We start from the raw sequence: 26,421 nt of genomic DNA, 5'->3' as shown, positions 1-26,421 counted from the left end.
AGGAGTTTGTTTATGTTGGACTTGAAGACGTCCAAGTTGTAGTCAGGTGGGAAACAGGCAAGCGGCAGAGAGTTCCACTGATGTGCAGTCCTAAGAAAGAAGCTTTGCTCATAGAAATCTACGTTTGGATTTAGGCACAGATAAAGAGTGGGGAAAATTATTGACAGTAGTTTCAGCCAGACGGGTGTTTCTTGTGAAAGATTGGTGAGGGGGGACGAGGGCTTGGAGCTCAGACGAGCACCTGCCATGAAAATAACGGTAAAACAAAGACAGGCTCGCAACGTCTCTTCTGTGGGAGAGAGGTTGCAGGGAAAAGAAAAGGGCATCCCCCACTAAACCACGAAGTCTATTTTGTACTCTGTCAAGGCAGTATAGGCTGTTTTTAGCAGCTCCTGACCAGATGTGGCAGCAGTACTCCATCCTTGGACGTACTTGGCTTTTATAAAGATAGAGAATTGCATTAGTAGTGAGATATCTTCTGGAGTGGTAGAAGGATTCCACCATTTTCCCAGCGTCCCTGGCAACAGATTTGATGTACGTGTTCCATTTCAGATCAGGAGTAAAGGTCAAACCCAGAAGCTTGTCAAAACATGGAGCCTCCCCAAGACGAGAGCCATCCATTTCAATTGATGCCAGATGGGGATCAGAGCGTTGATGATGTAAAGATAGAAGCTTGGTTTTGGATGCATTAAAAGTGACCAGCCACCTCTTCCCCCATTGTACCACGAGCTCAAGATCAGAGGAGAGAGAATTAGAGAGAACTTTGTCATTTACGGCCTTTGATGTGTTGCCATAGATGGTCGTGTCATCAGCATAGATGTCAACGAATCATTGATGTAGATCAGGAAGAGAGTTGAGCCCAGGATGAACCCCTGGGGGACTCCAGCATTAATACTATGGGCCTCTGATTTCTGCCCATCAACCACTATTATGAACCTATCAGAGATAAATGATTTAATGATTGAGAAAACATTTCCAGTAATACCGTAGCTGGAAATTTTGTGAAGTAGGCCCTTATGCCATACCTTATCGAAGGCCTTCGATATATCAAGAGCAATTGCCCTGGAAAGGAAACCTTTGTCAAGAGATTCACTAATCCTATGTGATATAACCATTAGCACATCTGCTGTAGATCTTGCAGAGCGGAAATCATATTGCATGTCACTAAGAAGATTGTTTCTGTTGAGGTGGTTGACTACTTCTTTATTTAATATGGATTCCAACAACTTACTCATGACACACAGGAGACTTATTTGTCTGTACTGAGAGGGAGATGACTTTTCACCTGAATTCTTAAATACAGGGCATACTGATGATGTTTTCCAGGGTGTTGGAAAGCACTTCTCCTTAAGGCAACGCTTAAACAGTTTTGTAAGTTTGGGGGCAAGTTCTGGTTGGAGCTTTTTCAGCACTATAACTCGGCAAGAACTCTGCAAAAGTTTCCTAATAACATTCATTATCGCTTCTTCACAGCATTATTTCATGAGTAATCACGAGCGTCTCGTCTATTTAACTACAATGGATAAACTTCTCATGCAGAAAAACGTAAGGAAACTTTTATTGAGTTCTTTATGGTTTTATTGGAGAGGATTTATCCATGGGGAGAGAGGCTACTGTATCTTAATTTTTATTTACTTCTTAGTTTACTGTCATACTTAAGAAATGAGCGACGTAACAGACACAGGCATCGGTAAGAGTCAGTTAGATTCAGTTTCTATATCGTCTGGACGTGTCCCATTAGTATCACTTCCCGAGAGAGACTGATTCGATAATCTTTTTTCTTTCTCATTTGAAAAAACGTGACGTCATCGTAGCCCCACATCATCTGACCTACATGTTTTGTCTAGGAAGTTTGACCTGTGCTCCTTGCTTCCTCTCACTCTTAATTCTTATTTACTTTTCAGTTTGCTGACTTATATAGTGTGTCCAAAAGTCACTGAAGTCACAAATCTTTGTCATTTTACGATTAACAATCAATTTTTTTCTCTATTTCAGATATTTTACAGATAATATTTTGGAAATTACTTATGGATAAGTATAGCATTGAACAATGTAGGCAAGTTTTGAAATTGTTTTCCCAAAATCAGGGGTCAATTGTTTTGACTCAAAGAGCTTATTGACGGCATTTTCATGTTGACTAGCCCCGAATTTTTCTTGTGGAGATATCTTAAAGAAGGAGTCCATGTTAACAAACCCCGAACCCTGCAAGAATTCAAGTAAAACATCAGGAACAAAATAGGGGAGTTAAATCACAATCCAGAGATTCGGTAATCTGTCATAAAAAATGTTTTGAAAAGAGCACAAATATGCGAAGTTGAAAATGGGCAACATTTAAAAGACATTATTTTTCATGAATTAAGACTGTTTGAATTTTGCATTTTTGTGTTTTTAAATTTCCAAATGTCTTAATCAGATTTCGTTAAAATTACAGAAAGATATCAAAAAACAAGAATCACCCTTCAGTGACTTTTTGGACACACTGTACTTAAGAAATGAGCGATGTGGCAGATGCGTTGGTAACATTGTTACGTCTATTTAGATTGAGAGATAGTGTTACATCATTGTTGGCCCTCAACGTATGTTAATAACTTCTTTTTTTCTCTGGTTCGAAAATGTGACGTCATCATATCGTCATCGTTCGATTATATGTTTCGTCTTTTTCTCCCAGCTTCAATTTTGGCCAATTTTTTTATGGTAAAATGATGAATGACATTTTCATCAACAAGTAATCAACATCAATTCCGTTTTTTTTTTTTTTACATAGGAGTCACCACTTATCAAGGCCCGGAGGCCACTCGAGTATAAGGGTTATTGAGTGTACAGTAATTAATGGGATAATATCGTAGTAATCATTAGTAATGGAAATTTGGTAGATTGGATTACTTACTTCATCAAAAATTTGTTTATGTTGGACTTGAAGGCAATCAAGTTGGAGTCAGCTGGGAAACAGGCAAACGGAAGAGAGTTCCACAGGTGTGCAGTTCTAAGAAAGAATCTTTGTTCATGGAATCTACATTTTGAGTTAGGTACAGTAAAAGAGTGGGGAAAATTATTGATAGTGTTTTCAGCTAGACAGATGTTTTTCATGAAAGATTGGCAAGAGGAGACCAGAGATTGGAGCTCAGACGAGCACTTGCCATAGAAATAACGATAAAATAAAGACAGGCTCACAACGTCCCTTCTGTGGGAAAGATGTTGCAGAGAAGAGAAAAGGGCCCCCCCCACTAAGCTACAAAGTCTATTTTGTACTCAGTCAAGGCAAGATAAATGCTTCCAGCAGCTCCTGCCCAGATGTGGCAACAATACTCCATCCTTGGACGGACTTGTCTTTGCAGCTAGGCTATCCTGTCATGTACTAATGTGACCTCTATCATAAAATTCACACCATCTAACCTAATCGCTACTTACGTAGGGCCCCTTATATGTAGCAAGTATACAAAAGAGGAAGATCCGCAGCGATACTCATTTCACTCATCCCCACAATGATTTAGCTGACATTGCTACATGTCCATAGGTTTTTTGGTTCTTAAAATTATTTTCTTTAAATAGTTCCAAAAAGTCTTTCAAGAGACGTTTTTGAAATATCAATGACTCTGCTCTCGATTCTTTTAGGACTAGTTTGCTGCATTCACTTATTATGTGTTTACCGCATATTCCAGCGTATAAGACGACCCTTAAAGTTAAAACATCATCTTTATAAGATACCGGGTGTTGCAATCTCTAGCCTAGGCTAAACAAACATGGTTTCGTGATTTAGCAGTCGTCTTATACAACCGATACATGGTAAATTTATTAAAATTTGCTCCAATTTTGTACCTCGTCTTATCTGACGGTTGCCTTGTACGCCGAAATATACGGTAAAAGTTTTGTCAACAAAGTCTAGATTTACTGTTTTCCTGAATTTGATCTATTATTATTATTATTATTATTATTGTTGTTGTTGTTGTTGTTATTATTGTTATTATTATTATTATTATTATTATCATTATTATTATTATTATTATTGTTATTATTATTATTATTATTATTATTATTATTGTTATTGCTGTTACTACTACTACTACTACTACTACTACTACTACTACTCTCTGCTACCAAACAAGAAAACTGAAGCCATAAAATTGTAAGTTAACTACCCTTCCCCACCTCACACACACAAAAAAAAAAAATTGTAGTGTCAGCATCGACTGGCACCACACCAAACAGTTGGAAGGGTTGAGGAGAATGGAAAGACCGAGGAGAGAAAGAGAGAGAGCACTAATCAGGCCTCAGGAGTGCAAAGAGAAATGGGATCTTGGGAAGGCCTATTGCCACCCAAATTCCAGTGATGACTAATGGTCTTTGCCAGCGAAAAATTACAGGTAAGCGGCTGTTGTGATGATGCACATACATTTGCAGAGGTTATTGAAAGAGGCAGGAAGTACTGGGGAGACTTGTTGTCACCATGACTCCAGGGAACACCACCAGTTATTGTCAGTGAACAATCTCTGATGATGACCTGAATGAGAACTCCTAGTGAGTACAAATAATAATAATAATAATTTAAATAATAAATCTATATAATTATAAAGCTCAAATGACCTCGTAACAGGTGTTGTAACCCAACATCCAGTATACAACTTCCGGTTGCACATGCGTACATAAACAAATAATCAACACAACAGTAAAACGTATTGTTTTACTGTGTCTGTTTTCAGCGTCCCAATTGTTTAGTTTTTTTTTGTTTGTTTTTTTCATGTTTAAATTAAAAGATATATCAAAATTTGAATTTAACTTTAAGTATTATGGTACCTGTTCAGTGCACATTTATCTATAAGTATAGCAGACCACTTATAATTCAATGGCTGTAAGTTTTTTTTTTTTCAAAAATAATCAATTATGATAAACAGAACGACTCATAGAAATCTATCTATATTCTTTTTTCATTTTAATATACTTTCATAGAAATGTTTCTGTTATGTCACAAATAACTATTTTCTTTACATCACAAGTGTCACACTCATACATTAATTCCATAGCTAATGTAACAACGGGTCACGGGTAGTCTAGTAAATAATAATAATTATAATAATAATAATTATTATAGAATTTGCAAGGACTATACAATAATTAAGCAGCCTGAAGAAAAATTGCAAAAGCAGTACACAATTGTCTCCACAAGCGCTGAATTAAGTTAGTCCAAGAAATTGCCCTTACTCTCCTTCCCTTCCTTTTCTTCTCTATTTATGTCATTTATTTATGTCATCATTTTACTCATAGCACTTTTACCTCCTCAACCTACATACTCCTGATTAACCAGACAAGCAGCAAAATCCCACCTCAACACTGTTGAAGTACCTAAATACGAAAAAGCCTTCTACTCTGTTTCTTTCCACGGACTGCTAGACTATTAAATTCCCTCTGTTTTCTGCTTCCCTGACTGTACTAACATGCAGAAATTTAAATGTAATGTGAAAACTTACCTTTATTCCCTCTCACTCCTTCCACCACTTCTCGTCTCATTCGTCCTTCATCACCTAAAATACGTTGCTGATATATTTCTTTTTCTTTTATTTATTGACTTCATTTATCTATTTACATCATTCTCCCACTGTCTCCTTGTACTGCTATTACTCCTGGTGTTACCAGATTAGGCTGTCTGAAGATACATGCTTCCTGGCTCAAAAGGCAACAAACATTGATTTTATTGGGTTTTGTTTCCATCCTGTTTGCAAAACTCAATTATGTTCTGTAAAACCTGAAACAAAAACAATTTTCCTCTAAATCAAATTAAACACGATGGATAAATATTTGAAACATAAAATCTTTTACCAAAATGATTAGTTTCGGCATTAAATAACCTGAAGGAGTGTGATAGGCCTGTAAAACAAAACAACCAAACCAAACACTATGAATAAATATTTGAAAATATAAATAAAGTAAATGATGCAATAAAACTTTTCCACATTTACTTAAGATAAACCAAAATTTTTAAAAGTTTTATTGGGTTATTTACTGTAATAACATTTGATTCATTTGATTCTAACACCCCCACCAAAAAAAAAAAAAAAAAAATCGAACAAAACACAAAAAAAAAACAAAAATAAACAAAAACAAAAAAAAAACACAGCGATTGGACATTTTAAGAACATTGTAATGACTTGATTGAAGTAATAATTTCGCTGTTATTGTTTAATTTTACTTAAATTCTTAAGTTACTCATCTGAACGTGAAATGAAACTACATTTCTTAGGAGGCAATTTGGTTCAATTGTAGAATAGGGAACATTAGTATATCTCACCTGTTTTGTTTGGTTCTTGTGCAACATTTTAGTTTTAAATTGTTGGTCTTAAAATTGCGCTTCTTGTCCAGAAATAAAGTTTGGCGGGCGCTTCTACACAATTGGGACAAAGGTTTGGAAATCGTAATACTGAATTTCACAATGAAAACAATGGTATCTACGTATTCCTCGTATTTTTAATTAATTAGAAAATTACGAAAAGCGATAAGGTAGAAAATTATTTAATAAAGAAAATAGAAAATAGAATTTGATGAAAATGGTTGGAAGACACAGGAGAGTTCAAAAGGAAGGTAATTTTCCGTTTTGATTTGAAAAAGATGGCGGCAGTTTTTCACCTGCTAACATGATTAAAGTTGTTTTGTTTAATAATTCAGATTATTAAATTATTCAGGTAATTTCGACTGCACAATTTGGAAGCTAACATTGTAACTTATTAGAATTGACAAAAAGAATCAGTAGAAACCATCGTTTTTTATCTAAAAACTCCATTTATCAACTACAAAATCTCGTCCCAATTCTGTAGAAGCGCCTGAAATTTTCATTTACTGTCAAATGCCTATAAATTGAAACAATTTCGAACGCTTTTACCGTCGCAGTCACATTTTATTGATGATTTAAAAAATATTAACACTTTGATAATCGTGCTTGCTTGGTTGATTAGGAACATAGATATAAAGCTAATAAAAAGACGTCTGTATTCGTTCAGACCACCAGCCAAAGAGAATGATTCCATTATCTTTTCTATTACGTGTCATTTAGAGCTTTCAGTCTATAAACATATTCTGAACACAAGTTTAATTTTAGTTTTTACCATTGCAACCATATTTATTTTTTTTATTGATAATCTATAAAGTGCTAAAACTTTGATAATTTTGCTTGCTTAGTTGATTGGGAATGTAGATATAAAGCTCCAATAAAAGACGTCTGTTATTGAATTAATTTGGAATTACTTTTGAGATGAGCAATTGGTATTATTTATTTTATTTAATTATTTGGACTATTATCCGCATCTTCTAGTTGTTGCTAACCGTGGTGAGACGACAACAACTATGAAAAACAGTAATTGCTGCGAATGCAGTTGGGAGATTCGACATTCCTATCCCATCACAGTTAACTACCTGATGAAGACCAGAGAAATAATTGGCCGAAACGTTGTGAAACAACAACTAGAAGATAAGAATAATAGCCCGCAAATAATTAAATAAAATAAAGACGTCTGTAACCATTCAGACCGCCAGCCAAAAATAAGGATTCCATTACCTTTGCTACTACAGGTCATTTGGGATGTCAAGCCAAGGACGTCATATCCAACTTCATTTCTACTCTTAGATTTCTCATAGATTAGTAGGGGTACCCGGCATTGCTCACGTGTCGAGGTGGTGTAGTAAGAAACCCCGAGAGGTGCCTAAAAAAATAAAAAAGTCGTAGTAGCGGTGGGGGTAGGGTGGTCGGTAGTCGCAGTGGTGATGGGGCAACCAAATTTCACATCTTTTCTTCTCTTCTCTTTGTTGCTGTACACGTTTTCTTCTTCTTCTTCTCAATAATAATTTTCATAAATGACATTAATAAAGAAACATCACCAAGGAAAATAGATTTAGGATCACTGCTACTTCTTGTTAACAATGCAACATCGTGCTTTCTTTTACAAGTGCAATAGAATATCAGTTTTCATATAAGTTATTAATAAAAAGAAAAACATCACAAATATTCCTTAATGAATATTATATGCAAATAAGTATATTAGTTTGTATCCATTTCATACTGGGTCTTCTTAGGATTGTAGAATAGCTTGGGTGTCCTTCCCGATCCCTATAGTTCATCTGCTTCATCGGCAGAATCAGCTAGGCTAATCTCTGTAGTCGTAGTGGTGATGTGACAGCCGAAGATCTCATTTTCTCTTCATTGTTGTAAAAGTCTTCTTCTCAATAGTAGATTTTACAAATATTAAAACAGAAATCACAAATGCACACAGATAAACCGGCTACTAATGTAGTGTAGCATAGTTGGAGTGTTCTTTTCGATCTCTGGAGTGTTCTTTTCGACCTTTGGGGTGTCCTTTTCGATCTCTGGAGTGTTCTTTTCGCTCTCTGGAGTGTTCTTTTCGACCTTTGGGGTGTCTTTTTCCATCTTTGGGGTGTTATTTTCGATCTTTGGTGTGTCCTTTTCGATCTTTGGTGTGTCCTTTTCGATCTTTGGTATGTTCTCAATCTGTATGATTCGCCCATTTCACCGGTAGAATAAGTTGGTCAAATTTCTGTAGTTGCAACGGTGAGGTAGCAGCCAAAGTTCTCATCTTCTCTTCTTTTTGTCATTGTAGACTCCTTCTTCTTCTGCTACTACTACTACTACTACTACTACTACTACTACTACTCAATAACAGCTTTCATAAACGACATTAATAAAGAAGCATCACAAAGGAACATAGATTGAAGATGCAATGTTAATCACTGCTGCTTCTTGTTAACAATTCAACATCTTGTTTTCTTTTACACATAGACTTTCAAGTGCAATAAAATTGTACAGGTAAATTACAGGTGAAATAAATAGCTACAGGTAGACTGCCTGCTGATGTAGAACCTAGCACTACAATTTTCATAATTCTGAATCTCTTTTACGAACTTTGTAAAAATTTCATTAGAAGAATAGTTGTTGCTGTTATATTGTTGAATAATACCGGGTTTTATGAAGCCGGGCAATACCGGGTTTTCGGGAATGCGTTACATTTTTTAATTGCTGACATAGAATGACGTAAGTTAAACAAGACAAAGAAAATTCTGATTTGTGCAATGATGATAAAAAATAATTTGTTTGCGTAAAAAAAAAAAAAAAAGAACAGAATGGAGAGAAACGTCCACATGTCAATAGAGCGGTTCTGCATTCTTTTGTCATCGCTATAACTTGCCAACCCTCCTCTCTCTCTCTCTCTCTCTCTCTCTCTCTCTCTCTCTCTCTCTCTCTCTCTCTCTCTCTCTCACACACACACACACTCACTCACTCACTCACTCACTCACTCTCTCACGCCGTGCGCACTCTCGCCATCACTCACCACAAGTTCCAATTGTTAGAAGTTTGTTTTTAATATCAACTAAAGAAATCATCCGCTGGTTATTGAAACAAATATACGTTCATACGCATTGTAAAAAGCGGAGCTGATAATTTTATACAAGACAGACTTGCTCGTTACGTAAGAACTAGCAAGGGATCACCGACGTTGCCAGGTATTGAATGATGATCAACAGAATTTTTCACAGTCCCATATTTTTATAGCCATCAAAGTCAATGAAATCGACCATTTTTCAATCAAATCGATTGATTGCATGCTCTAGTCGGGGACTCATCACGGTGCACTGGGAGGAAGCTTTACATGCCTCCCCATAGTGACTTAGTTCACAATACAGTTGTTGTAGCTAAAGGAGTACCTGCTGTGAATGTTTTACAGGGTGGGGGAGGATCATTATAGAAGCTCAGTTGAATACCTGCCATCAAAATAATGACAGAGTAAAGATAGACTCGCTACATTGCACTGTAGAGAACCTACTGTTGATTTTATAAAATCATTTTTAAGTTTAAAATGCAAAACTCAAGTATCATGCTTCAATTGTGCTCTAAACAGATACATTCATTTCTAGGGCGACCCTGCCATATAAAAGAACCTATTGTTGATTTTATATGTTGAGCTTTTCGGCTTGTGAGAGTAATAAAACTTCTCAAATGCGCTTGTGATGTTAGGCAGTGTAAGGTGTTAACTTTGGTCAAAATCGCCTGCTCTTTCTTTCATTGGAAAAATTATTTCAATTATCGGTTATCAATACTTATCGAAGACATTCCAATACTAAACCTATCTAAGAACACTACCAGGCACATAATGTAACTGTGTGAAATTTTATAAAAATCGACCGGGCCGTTTTCGAGTCCATAGGGAACTCCCTCTCTCTCTCTCTCTCTCTCTCTCTCTCTCTCTCTCTCTCTCTCTCTCTCTCTCTCTCTCTACACACACACACACACACACACAAAGTTCTTTTATATAATAGCAGAGATATGTTGAATTTCCTTACGTTTTAAGGTAACATTTCTGATGAATACAAATTGAAAAAATGAACACTAAACGCATCAACATTTCATTATCTTTACCTTCTAATCTGACATTCTTCAGATTCGTATTTTGAACTCATCTTTGCTGCTTGTGCAGGTTAGTGATCTTTTTAATCAATGCATTTCAGGTGAAAACATTATTACGTACTGATGCGTCATGCCGGAATTAGTATAAACTAGCAGCGGCACACGGCCTTACCCGGTTCTAAAATACTTGTAAATATAATATTTTAATTTATCTAGATTTCATAATTATATTGTCAATTTTCTATCAATTATTATATATTATATTGTACCCAATATATAATAGTGATTTAAAAAAAAAAAAAAAAAAAAAAAAAAACTTGAGTGCCATCAGCTATCATCGAAACTGAAACCAAAACTTCTTGGTAAAATTATTTATCAAGCAAGCAAAAAATGACGACCGGATGGTCCACGGAGTTTTATAATTGTTAAGACAAGCAAACGCGTACATCAAATCTGTTGCCAAGGCCGCTCAAAAAATGGTGGTATCCTTCTATCGATCCAGTAGATATCTCACTGCTCATGCAATTCTCTATCTATATAAGAGCCAGGTACGTCCAAGGATGGAGTACTGTTGCTACATCTGGGCAGGAGCTGCTAGAAAGGACTTGTCCTGCCTGGATAGAGTTCAAAATAGACTTCGTAGCCTCGTAGGAAATGTCATTTTCTCTTCCCTGCAACCTCTATCTCACAGAAGAGATGTTGCGAATTTGTCTCTGCTTTGTTCGACTGAGCTTCAATCTATGGTCCCCTCTCGCCAAACGTTCACAAGAAACACTCGTCTAGCTGAAAACACTATCAATAATTCCCCCCACTCTTTATCTGTGCCTAAACCTAAACGTAGATTCCATGTACAAAGCTTACGCCTGTGGAATTGTCTTCTGTTTTCTTGCTTTCCAGCTGACTACCATATGGTTGTCTTCAAGTCCAACGTAAACAAGTTCTTGATGAGTCGTTCCACTTAAGTTAACAAATTTACCGAATTTCCATTACAAACGATTACTATATTGTCCAACTGACTACTGTACATTCTTAACCCTTTTCCTCGAGTGGTCTCTGGGCCTTGATAAGTGGTTATGCCTATGTAAAAAAAATGAAGAAGAAGAAGAAGCAAGCAAGTAAGGACGCTCGGATGAATTCTGAAAATTACGAAAAAGGATTCAGAAGAAAAATATTTAAAAGTAAAAATAAAAATTATCGAGTTCAGTGACTTATGGATTTTTATCGTATGTTTTAATGTGAAAGAGTTTGCAAGATTCACAGGGAGGTAACTGCAGTCGAAAATTTGGATTAAATAAATACATATCGCCATTTTTAAACATAAGATATCGAAAAATAATTATGGCTGATTTTTTTTATTTAAAATACATCATCTACTGGATCCTTTTTTTTGTTGATTTTTTAAAATTTATACTAATTTCAACGTGACATGTAAGTACATAATAATGTTTTCACCTGAAATGCGTTGGATTACCAATCTACACAAACACCTGATTTTTTAATTCAACTGATCACTTTTTTTACTGTCACAACTTATCAAAGCCCAAAGGCCATTCTAGGATAAGGATTAAATAAGTGCCATTTGGCCAGTGAGACAACACCATGATTATCGGTAATGTGGAACTTGGGTAGTGCTTGTTATTAAGGAGGGTGGCTCAAAAGTAACTTGTTCACGTTAAATTTGAAAACGATCATGCTATAGTCAGCTGAGAAGCAGACCCACAGTAATGTGTTCCACAGATGGCCAGTTCTAAAGTGGAGGTCAAAAGTGTTTGCAAATTGTATAAATTGATAAATTTATGCTTCAATATTTTCCAATATAATAACCATGTTACTCACTGTTTGATATGCAAATATATGAAGTAAATTCATAGAAACAGAAACCAAATAATCATATTCTGGGGAGGGGCTATGGATCTTTAAATGATTTCAGGAACGAATATGGGCCAAAAGAGTTTTCAAGCACTCATTTATCCGCAATAAATACCATTTTTAAACATGATATAATTCAAAAAATTGTGTCATCATGATTATAGTACCATATATTGATAACATATTACAAGAAAACAACAGTTATTACTCAAATAACAATTAACAGAACAATACGAATTCATGAAACTATTTAACCCTTTATTCGCTTTCCTCCATTTTTAATCAAATCAATCAGCCTCCTATCAACAGAGGGTGTTAATGTATGCACTTGTTGATGTGTGATTTCAGAAGATACCTTCTTGATTCTCTCCCAAATGTCTTTTTTACTATGGAATTGATGCCCGTTTTTTGTAAACCTTCCTCTTCAGAATCGACCAGAGGTTTTCTATCGGATTCAAATCCGAGCTCTGAGGTGGCCAGTCCATCAGACGTTCACCAGAGATCCCCTTGTCTGAAAGCCAAGCTTTTGTGAACTGAGAAGCATGGCTTGGGGCATTGTCTTGTTGGATAATTAGATTCTGGTTGAGAGCATCATTTTGTGAATTCAACCAAGGCAATAAATTTGCTTCCAAAAACTTGCAGTAGTTCACAGAATTCATTTTGACACAGTCAGGGACAAGAAAAGGAGCAACAATCTCACTTCCAACAATACCAGTCCAAATCATCACTCCTCCTCCTTCCTGTTGACGTCTGAATCACAAGCATGGGCTGTTGCCTTTAAGAAGCCATCCCTTGGCTCAACTGTCGGGGCCGTCGAAGGTTGCTTTGGCCTCGTCAGTCCAGAGAACATTTTGAAAATTGGTTTTCAAATATTTAGTGGCCCATGCTAGTCGCTTCTGACAGTTTATATTACTCAAAGGAGGACATTTTGTCTGTGTTCTCTGGTCGGCTATCTGTTTCAAAATCTGATTTTAGGTCCTTTTAGAGATGCCAGACACTCCTGCATGGGCGAAAATAGCTTTGCTTGTGCTGTGTGGGTTTGCTAGCAAACTCCTCTTGATTTTTCTAATATTTCGTGGTGAAGTCGTCTTTGGTCTGCCACTTTTATGCTTTTTTCTTCCATCTTTGCTGTCAATGACGAAACGTTTCACAGTTCGATGATCTCGTTTCAAAATTTTTGAAATTTCCAATGTAGACTTCTTTGCAGCAAGAAACGTAACAATTTCACCCTTCTCCCTATCTGTCCACATCTTTCCTTTAGCCATTATCAATAAATTAAGATTACCTGCATAAACTTTTGGCTCACCTGAAAAGTGGAAAATGTCGAACTATTATTAAATTCTGGCTTTTATCGTAAAATGTAGTAATGGAACGAACCAGAATGACAACCAGCAAATGATGGAAGAGTCCAAAATGAAAAATAAAGCAAAATTAATAAAGATATTGAGAAAAAATAGGTCTGCAAACTCTTTTGATCCTTGCTGTAGGAAAGAAACTTTGCACATAGAATTTTTACATTTAGTTTTTAGGCACAGTTAGATAAGAGAACTTTTTAACAGTTGTTGTTGCTAGAGAAGTATCTGCTGTGAATGTTCTACAGGTAGAGGGGGTACCATTGATAGAAGCTCAAAATAACGAAAGAGTAAAGATAGACTCGCTATGTCTCTTCTGCAAGAAAAAGGAAGTAAGGTGGAGAAAAGGGCTTTGCACACGAGGTTCATCCTGGCACCGCAGGAGTTGACTTGAACCATTGACGAATAGTGTATTTTTCGGTTCAGTCCTAGGAGATGCATCCTCCCAAGCATTATCTCCTCTTTTGAGAGGGAGGAAGAGTTTATTAGTGATTGCCTAAGGCGCCGATGTAGGAAGCAGAAACTCTGCCACTGAACCACTCCACTACATATGAAAAAGCTGAAAAAAAACAGGGTGACTTAAATTTCAAATTCTGGGTCAACATGCAACTACGGAAGAACACCAAGATGGGCGAAACTCGAGTCTAGGATTTTCTGTTGATTGTTTTGGTGCATGTGTGTGTCAGATTGGGAAAAAGCAATTATAATATATTAGTGTTCGGACGATTAATCGGAAATCGGAAAAATCGGAAGATTTGGGGTATCGGAATTGGTATCGGAATCGGAAAAATTGATGCCTATTTTCCAATGCCAAAACGATTCTTTTAATTGTGTTTTTTTTTTTTTATTTGATTTTGTTTAAAGTAAAATCTTCCATTGCTGGTAATGATAATAAAATAATAAATATTTATTGATTTTAAACCATCAGTAAAGCTAAAATCAATAGATCACTCTCCACAAGCGTATTTTGATGTTTAGGAAAATATCTGCATATTTAACATAGGTTTTTACGAAAATTGGGGAAAATAACAATTTTATAGTTAAATAGAGATTTATAAAGAATCGGAATCGGTAATTGTATCGGAATTGGAAAAAATATTGGAATCGTCCCATCACTAATATATATATATATACAGGGTGTCCATAAAGTCCGTGTGCACTTTAAAAAAATTTATAACTTTATTTGTATTTGCAATAGAAATAATCTGTAAAATGGGTTTCAAAGAAGTAAATCTATATTTTTTTAAGCTTTTATTGAAATTTTATTTAACTTTCCACATGCCCTCCATAATTAGCAATACAAAGGGTAATACGATTTTGCAGTTCACGAAAAACATTTGCCAAATGATTTATAGTAATGCCTGAAATCACATTAGTTATTCTAGCTTCGAAATCTTCAAATGAACTAGGTTTGGTTGCATACACAATTGTTTTCACATGTCCCCATAAAAAAATTTAATGGAGTCAAATCTAGCGAACGTGGAGGTCAATGAAATGGTCCACCCCTTCCGATCCATCTGTTAGGAAATTCCTGATTAGAAACTGTCTAACACGCGGAGCAAAGTGACAAGGAGCTCCATCTTGTTGAAACACTGTATCATCTTTCAAGTTTAATTGTTCAAGTTGCGGAATAAAGTAATTCTGCAACATATCTAAGTAGCTGTCACTGTTAATAACACGATCTTCAAAAAAATATGGCCCTATGATTCGATTTATTCTCAAAGCACACCACACATTAACTTTAAGAGAGTCCCTTTCATGTTCAATAGTTTCATTTGGGTTTTCAGTTCCCCAAATTCAGCAATTATGCCTGTTGACCTTGCCACTAATGTGAAATGTTGCTTCATCAGAAAACAGTAAATTACTCACAAATGCATCATCATTGCAAAGTTTTTCATTGAATTGGTGACAGAAAGTTAGCCGTGCATAATAATCCTCTTCTAACAACTGTTGATGTAATTGAATTTTGTAAGCTTTCATATGACGTTTTTGCACAGTAGACTTTGGCAGTCCGAGTTCCAATGATGCCCGTCTTACAGACTTTCTTGGACTTGCAGTAAAGGATTCTTCTATGAAAGCAACACTTTCGTCACTGACACATGGCCTTCCATACCATGGTTTATCATGGACAGAGCCTGTCTCTTTAAATTTTTTCATCCATTTAACAATGGTGTTCCTATGAGGCGCTTTTTTATTGTATTCAATTCTAAACTTTCTTTGTACAGCAATAGTAGATTTCAATTCAGCCGACCAAAGGACACAGTTTACTTTTTCCTCAATTGAAGCCATGTGATCAAATTAATTCTGAAAAACAAAAGAAAATATTTTTTACTTATTTTTTACTTATCTAAAAATTGTTACGAATTTTATGGTGAAAAATTATTCAATAACTATACTTAAAACTAGATACATGAAACTTTATAACATTTTTTTACAGATTATTTCTATCGCAAATATAAATAAAGTTATAATTTTTTTAAAGTGCACACGAACTCTATGGACACCCTGTATATATATACAGATAAAACGGTAATTAAAAAAAATAAAACATATATATATATATATATATATATATATATATATATATATATATATATATATATATATATATATATATATATATATAAACCTATGCTGAAGACGGCTAAGAGCCAGAAACATACATGTTCATAGGTATACTTTTATGCATATAAAATATATATATATATATATATATATATAGAGAGAGAGAGAGAGAGAGAGAGAGAGAGAGAGAGAGAGAGATTAAAGAAGTATATAAGGATTATTTAAATGGAGACTTTTCAATATAATATCAAGCTCAACATATATATATATATATATATATATATATATATATATATATATATATATATATATATATACAAGAGGAAAATATATTGATAATAAAAAAATATATTCTGGTGTATATAGCTTTAGTAATCAATTTGAAACACGAGAATATAGTATAGTGCATCGGGGTTATGAATGCACTTTATGCCAGGCATTTCGAAGCCTAATGCTTCTCATCAGAAGAGGAAGGGAGATGCGAGGAAACAAGATAAAGGTATAACGTCTAGCAATAGGAACATTAGGGGATCTTTTATATACATATGAGGTGGGGAGGGGGTTTTCTAGGTGATTATTAGATAATCATGGTACTTTAAATATGTTAAAGAGGGGGTTTAGTAGTATTCATAACCCCCACGCACTAGATTGTATTCTCTTGTTTCACATTGTTTAACAAAGGAATATAAACCAGCATATATTTTTCTATTATCAATATATTTTCCTCTTGTATATATATATATATATATATATATATATATATAATGTGAATAAAATTTTGTATCATGGCAGTATTTTATTTTTACTCTTATAGATACAGTTGCAATATTCATGGAGGATTTTATAAATGACCCATTACAACTCATCACTTCGTGTGTGTGTGTGTGTGTGTGTGTGTGTGTGTGTGTGTGTGTGTGTGTGTGTGTGTGTGTGTGTGTGTGTGTGTGTGTGTTTTGTAAAAAAATACATTGTTTTTCTTTTAACTGCAGCCATGCACTTGCGACATTCATGAATGATTTTATTTTTTTTTTAAATTTAAAAAAAAAAAAAACGTTTTATCGCACACACATTTTTCATGGGTGAAATAAATCTGTGGAAAATCCAATTCTTTGAAAAACGTTCTGTTTTATATAAAATAAATGAATCACCACCTTTCAAAGAATAAGTTTTGCAATATTAGACAAAAAAAAAAATCAAAATTTTTTGCAATCATGACATTTTCCAATGAACTGTTGATTGAAATTTTAGGAAATTTGCAATATAGCAAAAAAAAAAAAAAAAAAAAAAAAAAAAAACGAAAATGAAAATGAAAATCCCAGAACAATTCAGCCTCAGATGAATTAACAAAAAATTCTAGAAAAATTCTCCCAATAAAATGATTTCCAATAATTATAGAATTTTGTTTTGATTTTGTTTTTTGAATTTGCTTCCATTGTTCGAATTGATTGTCAGCATTTCATTATTTGTAAGGATTTTTATGACATTCTTTTTTTTCTTTGTCAGTATTTTTTTTTTCATATTTTTCTTTTTTTATTATTTCTTCTTGTCCCTTTTTTCTTTTTCATTTTCTTTTTCACTATTATTTCTATTTTCCCCCTTTTTACTTTCCTTTATTCTTCCGATTTCTTCTTCTTTTTTTTTGCTATTTTCCTGTCTCACTTTTTCGTTTCTCATGCTTTTCTTTTTCGCTATTTTTCTTTTTCTTCCTTGTTGTTTCTTTCTTTGTTTCTTTCTTTTCTTCTTCTTTTCTTTTTTCTTTCTTTTTCCAGTATTTTTCATTTCTTTCTTTTTCCTTTTGCTTTTTCTTTCCTTTTCTTATTTTTCACTATTTTTCTTTTTTTTTTCTTGCCCTTTTTACTTTTTTGCATTTTCTTTCTTTCACTTTTGTTTTTCTTTCTTTTTATAATTTTTCTTTTTATTTCTGTTTTTCTTTCAGTTTTCATCTTTGTTCTTTTTTTATTTATTGTTTTTGTTTTTATTATTTCTGTTTCTCTTTGCTTTTTATTCTTTTTTATAGGACAGCATTTAAAAACTATTATATAATAATTAATGTAGCATTTATTAATTTCTAATGAACAATATAAAGATTATAAAATATTATGACTATATACGTGAATATATGTACGTGTGTGGACGATAATGATTATATTTTATAAATAAGAAAACCTATAATAATTATCTCAAGCTATATTGTCATATACATACGCGCACACAAACATACGCACCACGTCCACACACGTACATATATTCACGTTCGCGAATGTATGTGAGTACATGTGTGCTAACGTACACACATGTACTCACATACACGCACACATACGCACACATGGACAACGTCACTTCCCCTTTGAAGAAAATCCACACATGCGCAAAAGACCACCGGAAACAACTATAAAAGCAAGAGCAATAATCAGCTTCTTTCCTTTTCCAACTCGCCTTCCGAGGTGAGTGGTATCATTCCCATTTCCACTACATCACTGACTTCTCTTCCCACGCGCGAACAAACGATAGTGACCCGAACGTGAAATGAACACATATTTCCTTTTCTTTCTACACCACCAGTCCCCGCAACAAACGATGGTTACACCCGAACGCAGACATGAACACGTGTTATACTTAAAACATTTATTTTTCAACAGGAAATAAACGACACGTTTATTTTATCCAGCAATTGAGTTTTTGTTTCCTTCATTCCATTCGTTTCATTATTTTCTTTTGTAACGGGATTAGGATATATATATCCTAGTCCTCTACAGTTTTGATTTTAGAAAATGTTCTGATTGATTATAAATATTTTGTTATTTATAAGGATTTTTAAGACTGTGTCTTTTTATGCTTTTCTTCTTTTTCCCCTTTTTTCACTCTTTTTCTTGTTTTTTTTTTTTCAATTCATCTTTTTTATTATTTTTATCCTTTTTATTTTTGCACTATTTTTCAGTCCTTTTCTTCACTGATTTTTTTCTGTCTTTTACACTATTTGTTTTCTTTCCTCTTTCTGTTTTTCTTATAAAATTACCACAGTCATTTTCTAAGGCAACGAAAAATATTTTCCATAACCACGTGGTTGAACACAAGAAATTTAAGCACTCTTTACCTACATGTTGATCTGGTAATGACGTCACGCTGTCATGTTCACCGGCTTCATCTCTCGGTAGCCGTGATTAAGCCAGCTCCTGACAAGCTTTATTTTTAATTTTTCTGGCACCGACCTGGTCTCGTATTGCCTGGAGGGATCATCTTTGAAATAATTCTTTGTTTTATTGCATTTATTTTTATTTAATTTTTTTATTTTATTTATTTATTTTTTGCCATAAGTGAAAATCACTTATAAAAATCTCATAATGAGTTAATCAAAACTGGAGATAAAATATGTAAAAGTATGGACATTATCAAATTATAAAAAAGAAATTATATGTATATTTAAAAATCACCGATCCTCCCCCAATGAGATTCTACTTTTTTAGGCGATTATGTGTGACACACTGAAAAAGAAAGCAACTAATTATTTTAGAATTTAGAGTGGGTTGAGTTGCACATATAAATTTAGTGTAAAATGGCCCCCTTTTCCCGGGCCATTCTAACTTTTTGGGGCAGTTAACCAATTTTTTTACCACTAGTCTAACTATGTCATAAAACCACTCCACTTTATTTTTCGCATTACCGCCCAAACAGGGGTAGTACTACAAAAAAGTTGTGCTTTGCATAACTTTTCGCAAACACATTTTTTATACTAAATTTTGATCAGGAATATTAACATGACTAAGCTTTTTAAAACAAACAAAAATAGACTACATCCTTAAAACGCTGTCTGGTCCAAAAGAGCGATCATTTTCCATCTATATATATAAAAGCCAAACGTCTGTGTGTATGTATGTATGTTTGTTTGTAACGCTAAAACTTTTGAAAGACGGAACCAAACTTGACAAATTTGGTATCATATCGAAGCCCCATCACCGGATGACAAATATCGAAATTTCACGTCAAATGGACCACTAGAAGTTGGTCAACTGATCAGTTATCTTCGAGGGGGGGGGGCCAAAAAAAACCTGTCATTATCTATATATATAAAAGACAAATGTTTGTTTGTAATGCTAAAACTTGAGATGAAAGATTCCTCTCCCCTAAGAATAAAACATATGTTCAATATCTGCTTTTGTTTTTTCATTGTTTATACGGTCCCGAGCAACGCCGGGTAGCCCTGCTAGTCTATATATATAAAAGCCAAACGTCTGCGTGTGTGTATGTATGTTTGTTTGTAACGCTAAAACTTTTGAAAGACGGAACCAAACTTGACAAATTTGGTATCATATCGAAGCCCCATCACCGGATGACAAATATCGAAATTTCACGTCAAATGGACCACTAGAAGTTGGTCAACTGATCAGTTATCTTCGAGGGGGGGGGGCCCCAAAAAAACCTGTCATTATCTATATATATAAAAGACAAATGTTTGTTTGTAATGCTAAAACTTGAGATGAAAGATTCCTCTCCCCTAAGAATAAAACATATGTTCAATATCTGCTTTTGTTTTTTCATTGTTTATACGGTCCCGAGCAATGCCGGGTAGCCCTGCTTGTTAACTCTATAGGCAAAGCTGACTTTTTGTTGTTTTCTTTATTTATTTATTATTCAGGCCGTTTACACGTAATCGCCCTGAAAAATGAAGAATCATATTTTTTTAATTTTCTGGTGGATTAGCAAAGGTTGCAGAATTTTAATGAGAACTTTTTTTTTTCACAACAAAAATGTTATAATTGCGAATTAGCGAGAAAAAAAAAAGTCGCAATAACTTGTTCAAACTTTTCAACGTAATCACCTAAAAATATTTCACCGTAATCACCGTATTTGGGTGTGTGGGGAGGGGGCTAATGGTAACTAAAGATCTTGTATATATAATTTATTGCATGAAGTTTACAATTTACAATGTTCATTGAAAAAAGATAAAAACATACAACAAATTTAGGCACAAGGCCCTCTAAGAAGTTGGGGTGGGGGAGGGTACAGGGTCTTCGTAAGTTATTTGCTAAGATTTGGAAGAATACTCTTGACTGACAACATTCACCATAATACCGCATTCGCTCTGTGGAGCTGAACCTACTTAATTCCTTTTTGTAAAAAATATGTACATTTGTAAAAACGATTGTAAAAACTTTTGTGTGTGTATGTGTGTGCATTTTTTTTTTTTTTTTTTTGCTGCTACTGTTGCTGCTATTATTATTATTATTATTATTATTATTATTGTTATTATTATTATTATTATTATTATTATTATTATTATTATTATTACTACTACTATTATTAGCGGGACCTGTGGAAATTCCACAATGGACTTTTTCAAATGTAATGTATTGATGTTGGCATTTTTGTGGATGTTCAGCGTAAATGGAGACACTCTGATATTATTTTTGTTAAAACTGCAAAAGTATTTATCTAAGCCTGGTCGTAAAATATGCTTAAACATGATATTTTAATTTATGCAGATTTCGTATATATTATAGTCAATTTTCTATCGATTCTTATATATTATAAAGTGATTTTAAAAATAAAAAATATATCCATATGACTTGAGTGCATCACCTTTAATCAAACCGAAGCTAAAACTTATGAAGAAAAAAAAGAATGCATGTATATATAACTTGAGCTCCTTCAGCTATAATCGAAACCGAAACTAAAACTTATGAAGAGTTCTTGGTAAAATTATTTATTACAAGGAATGGAAAGGCATACCAATTAAATGACAGACACTCGAAAGAAAGAAAAAAATTAAATGTGACACACAAAATAACACACACGCTATCGTATTAATATATAGATTAAAATATTTTATGTACCAAAAACAGTTTTTCATGAAACTATTTTAGTTAAAACAATGTTGTAATTAAAATAATTTATTTAGAAAAAGGAACTGTCACGTAATATATATATATATATATATATATATATATATATATATATATATATATATTCTTTTTTTTTAGATTTAATGTTTTTATAAAAATATTTTATGTACAAAACCAGTTTTGTTTCACTGATAATGTGTCGCTATTTTGATTTTCATGAAGTTCAAGATTTCATAACAGATAGGCATCTTGGCTTGAAAATGTTATAGTAGTAGCAATAATATTTTAATTAACGAAAACATCAGCATCTCTCTCTCTCTCTCTTTCTCTCTCTCTCTCTCTCTCTCTCTCTCTCTCTCTCTCTCTCTCTCTCTCTCTCTCTCTCTCTCAGACAATAAAAAATGTAATTAGCCCTAACAAAGCCCCTGTGGCACACTTAAGAGTTATCGCAAAGTATAGACAAACAAAATTATATAGAAATCAGTTAGTTACAATGAAAAAAACAAATAACTGCTCAATTTTTGTCCCAAAAAATTACAAAACTTATAAGCGCCCGGTGGCCAAGAGATTTGTGTTATCGTTATTACTACGGAATAACTTAAAATCAATTATTTCTTAACAACTTTTGCATTTACCAGAAAGATAAAACCCTTAATTTTATAGAATTAAAAAAAAAATATAGCGGTGAGTCGTGAGAACACGCTAATCGAATGCCGCCTGGAGCGTTCGTAAATGTGTATTCCAAAATTAAATTTCAACCAATGAAATTTGCCGGAAAGCATGACGCACAAAAGAACACACACGCTATCATATTAATGATGATGATGAGTAGTAGTAGTAGTAGTAGTAGTAGTTTCTCCTCGTATTAATAGTAGTAGTATTTCTGCATCATGTTTTTCTTTAAAAATGGATAATCTAATAACCGATCAAATTTAATGATTAGGATAAGAAATATAAACATTTTTGACAGAGAGAAGTCACAGTATAATTCACCCCCACCGAAATTCCCATGTTAAGGATAGTTTTCTATGATCGTTACTTCCATGGCAAGTGCTTGTCCGAGCTCCAATCTCTGGTCCCCCCTCGCCAATCTTTCACAATAAACACTCGTCTAGCTGAAACCACTGTCAATAATTTTCCCCACTGTGTCTAAATCAAAACGTAGATTCTATGAACAAAACTTCTTTCTTAGAAGTGCACGCCTGTGGAACTCTCTTCCGTTTACCTGTTTCCCACCTAACTATAACTTGGATGTCTTCAAGTCCAACATAAACAAATTCCTGATGAACTGCCCCCTTAAGTAAGACACTTTATCAAATCTGCAATGCTAACGATTACTGAGATACTATCCCATTGATTACTGTACACGCAATAACCCTTATCCCCGAGTGGCTTCCGGGCCTTGATAAATGGTGATTACCATGTAAAAAAAAAAAGAAGAATTTTGTAATCTAATCTCATTTTACAACGTCTTCTAATTGTGCAAACACAAATCGTTGACTATTTTCAATTATGAAGAAAAAAAAAATCATACAACATTAAGAACGAACATTGCAAACCAGAAATCTTTGTGTCTCGGGACTTCAATCAATTACAGGGAAAACATTTGAGAAAAATATTTAGAGGGATTCACTCATGTAATATATGCAACCCCCACCCCCACCTACCCCAGTGTACATTTTACATTTTGCAAAAATAAATACAGACATTACACAGGGTTTTACAGTAATTAAACACAATTTTTCTTCAAAGAATAATAATTTCTAATTGAATATTGAAAAAATCTTAAGGAATCGGAATCGGTACTCGTATCGGAACCAGGAATTTAGAACAGATGTGACGTGATCGTCCCAGGGGCGATTGGGCTCCCCTCTGAGGGGGGGGGGGGGGCTCAGAAACACTGGAAAGTGCTGGGCAGATATGATTTGTTTTATTCTTTAATTATCATTGGTGTTCCCGGGTGACGGTAAAAGACCTTGCTGAGAGAAAGATTGGATTTGTAAATTTCATTGTTTTATGAAAAGCGACAACTCAATGTCACTTTGTAACGAAAACATAATTTTGTTTTCGATGCAAACGAATGATGACTCAAGGTTAGAGGAGAAATGTTTAGCCTTTGAGTACAATTACCCCAACCGAGGTTATGGGCTTGACCCCAGCGGTCGTGAGAAAAGTGCCTGCAATCCACAGGTGCACTCGAGAGAGGGAGAACCTCCCAAGGGGTGACGTAATTGGATACGATTGGTCCAGGTAACAACCCCGGTCTCACCCCTTCCCTAAGTATATGAACGGGGTGCAGTCGAAACCGTCAGTTGGTCTGTGAGAGTTGAGTTGGAGCAGAGTTAAAGCACAGTTGAAGCTGAAATTGGGAATCAAGTTGTTGAGAATCTGAGATTGTATCTTCCCACATCACCGCCACCGCAATACCGAGAGAAATCAACCCATTGACTCAGCGGAGTCTGTCAAAATCAACATTGGATTATGGACAATTGTATATAACTATATATTTGTATATCTTATCATTTAAAAGAGCACCGAGTTATTTTTCTTTTGTGTGCATGAGATTGCATTTTCTTTTTTTTGTTGACAGATCGACGAAGCACTGACATATCAATCCGATTATGAAATTAAGACCAACCAAATCGATTGACGGGTCCTGCCACACTAAGACAATTTTCCTGCAAAGGATGGGTCACACTTTGGCTACGTGACCGAAGATTGACTCTTACGTGACAAAGAATTGATAATTGTATCAGAAAAAATTCTGGAATCGTCCCATCACTAGTATATATATATACATATATATGTATATATATATGTACATATATACATATCATGTATAAATATGTATATATACATATATAAATGCATATATATATATATATATATACATATATACACACACACACACACACATATATATATACATATATGTATGTATATATATATATATATATATATATATATATATATAGTAATTTATAAAATATATATGGCGATTAAGCTACACTGAATATTCTGCGTTTCATCCACTGTAGGATTCGTCAGGCTTATGGTATATATATATATATATATATATATATATATATATATATATATATATATATATATATATATATATATATATATCAGGTCATCCCATGAGTTCTGTCCGAATTTATGAATAAAGAAAAGAAGTGACCAAATGTTACATTTTAATAAAGATTTAATCAATATACTTTCCCTGATTATCTATGACTTCCTTCCATTTATTAACAAGCTTTCCATCACTATAAAATCCTTTTGGCTTTGATTCAAAGAACTCACAAATATCAGTTTCAACATCTTTCTGCATTACAAAAGCTTCCAAATGATTTTGTAAGTTACGAAACAAATGGTAGTCTGAAGGAGCAAGGTCAGGAGAATAGGGTGGATGAGGAATTTTCTCCCAACCAAGTTCTTCAATCTTTTGTGAGGTGATTCTTGCTGTGTGGGGTCGGGCATTGTCCTGATGAAACATCACCCCTTTTCGATTCACTAGAACAAGTATTTTTCCCTCAAAGCTTGGTTCAAACGCTCTAATTTCTGACAGTAGATTTGAGCATTAATTGTTGCATTAGGTGGTAACAAATCAAAGTGGATTATTCCTTGGCAATCCCACTATGTTTAAAGAAGAACCTCATAAGCATGAAGTTTTCTTTTTAGCTGTGTCCCCCAAGGCCTTAACATATTTAAGTTAGAGTTCAGTACCATGAAAAACTGCTAAATAGACATACACAGAAAATTTTGGACAAATATAGTAAAATAGTCCAAAAGAATGGAGTGTTTTTATTAGCCCTAACAAAGCCCCTGGGGCACACTCAGGAGTTATCGCGAAGTATAGACAAACAAAATTATATAGAAATCAGTTAGTTACAACATTTCAGAAAGTTTTATAAAAATCTAAGGCATCCATTTTTTTTAATAAGCACAAAAGTGTAAATTTTAACCCAAAAGGCACCGCTAGGGGTGGGGCAACCAGAATTTTCCCGGAAAATCTGTTCTGTTACTTTTTTACTCATATCATGTTTAATGTTTGTGCAAAATTTAAACAAATTCCAAAAACTGCGGACAGACGAACTGAGAAAACTGCGGACAGACGAACGGACAAGGGTGAATTTACAGGTCCACTCTCCTTTTGTCGGGGGACCAATTAATCAATGTACATTTAATTGGATATAAAAATATATTATCAATTATCAAAATATTAAAACTTTAGTTATGTTTGATACAAATATTTGTATTTTATTTAATTTTTGGACTATCAATATTGTTATTATTATTAAGACATTTTTTTATTTCTTACTTAATCTATAATTTATTCTACTAAAAAAAATTAGCATAATTTATGATAGAAATACCAAAATGCCTAAGTTTC

General features: G+C 34.0%; 1 long non-coding RNA gene across 1 annotated transcript; it reads left to right on the top strand.

Annotated features, from left to right (window-relative positions):
- Window positions 1-336: 336 nt before the first annotated feature.
- Window positions 337-13,699, top strand: LOC145259954 (uncharacterized). The gene is made up of 2 exons (XR_013864235.1): window positions 337-2,132; window positions 2,163-13,699. It is a non-coding gene; the product is annotated as an uncharacterized LOC145259954 (long non-coding RNA).
- The last annotated feature ends 12,722 nt before the right edge of the window (window positions 13,700-26,421 follow it).

Source organism: Euprymna scolopes, chromosome 35 (assembly GCF_053919585.1).
Source record: "Euprymna scolopes isolate OS-2025 chromosome 35, ASM5391958v1, whole genome shotgun sequence".
Taxonomy (NCBI): domain Eukaryota; kingdom Metazoa; phylum Mollusca; class Cephalopoda; order Sepiida; family Sepiolidae; genus Euprymna; species Euprymna scolopes.
The sequence above is the reverse complement of the archived record's forward strand: the minus strand, read 5'-3'. Positions and strand labels throughout refer to the sequence as shown.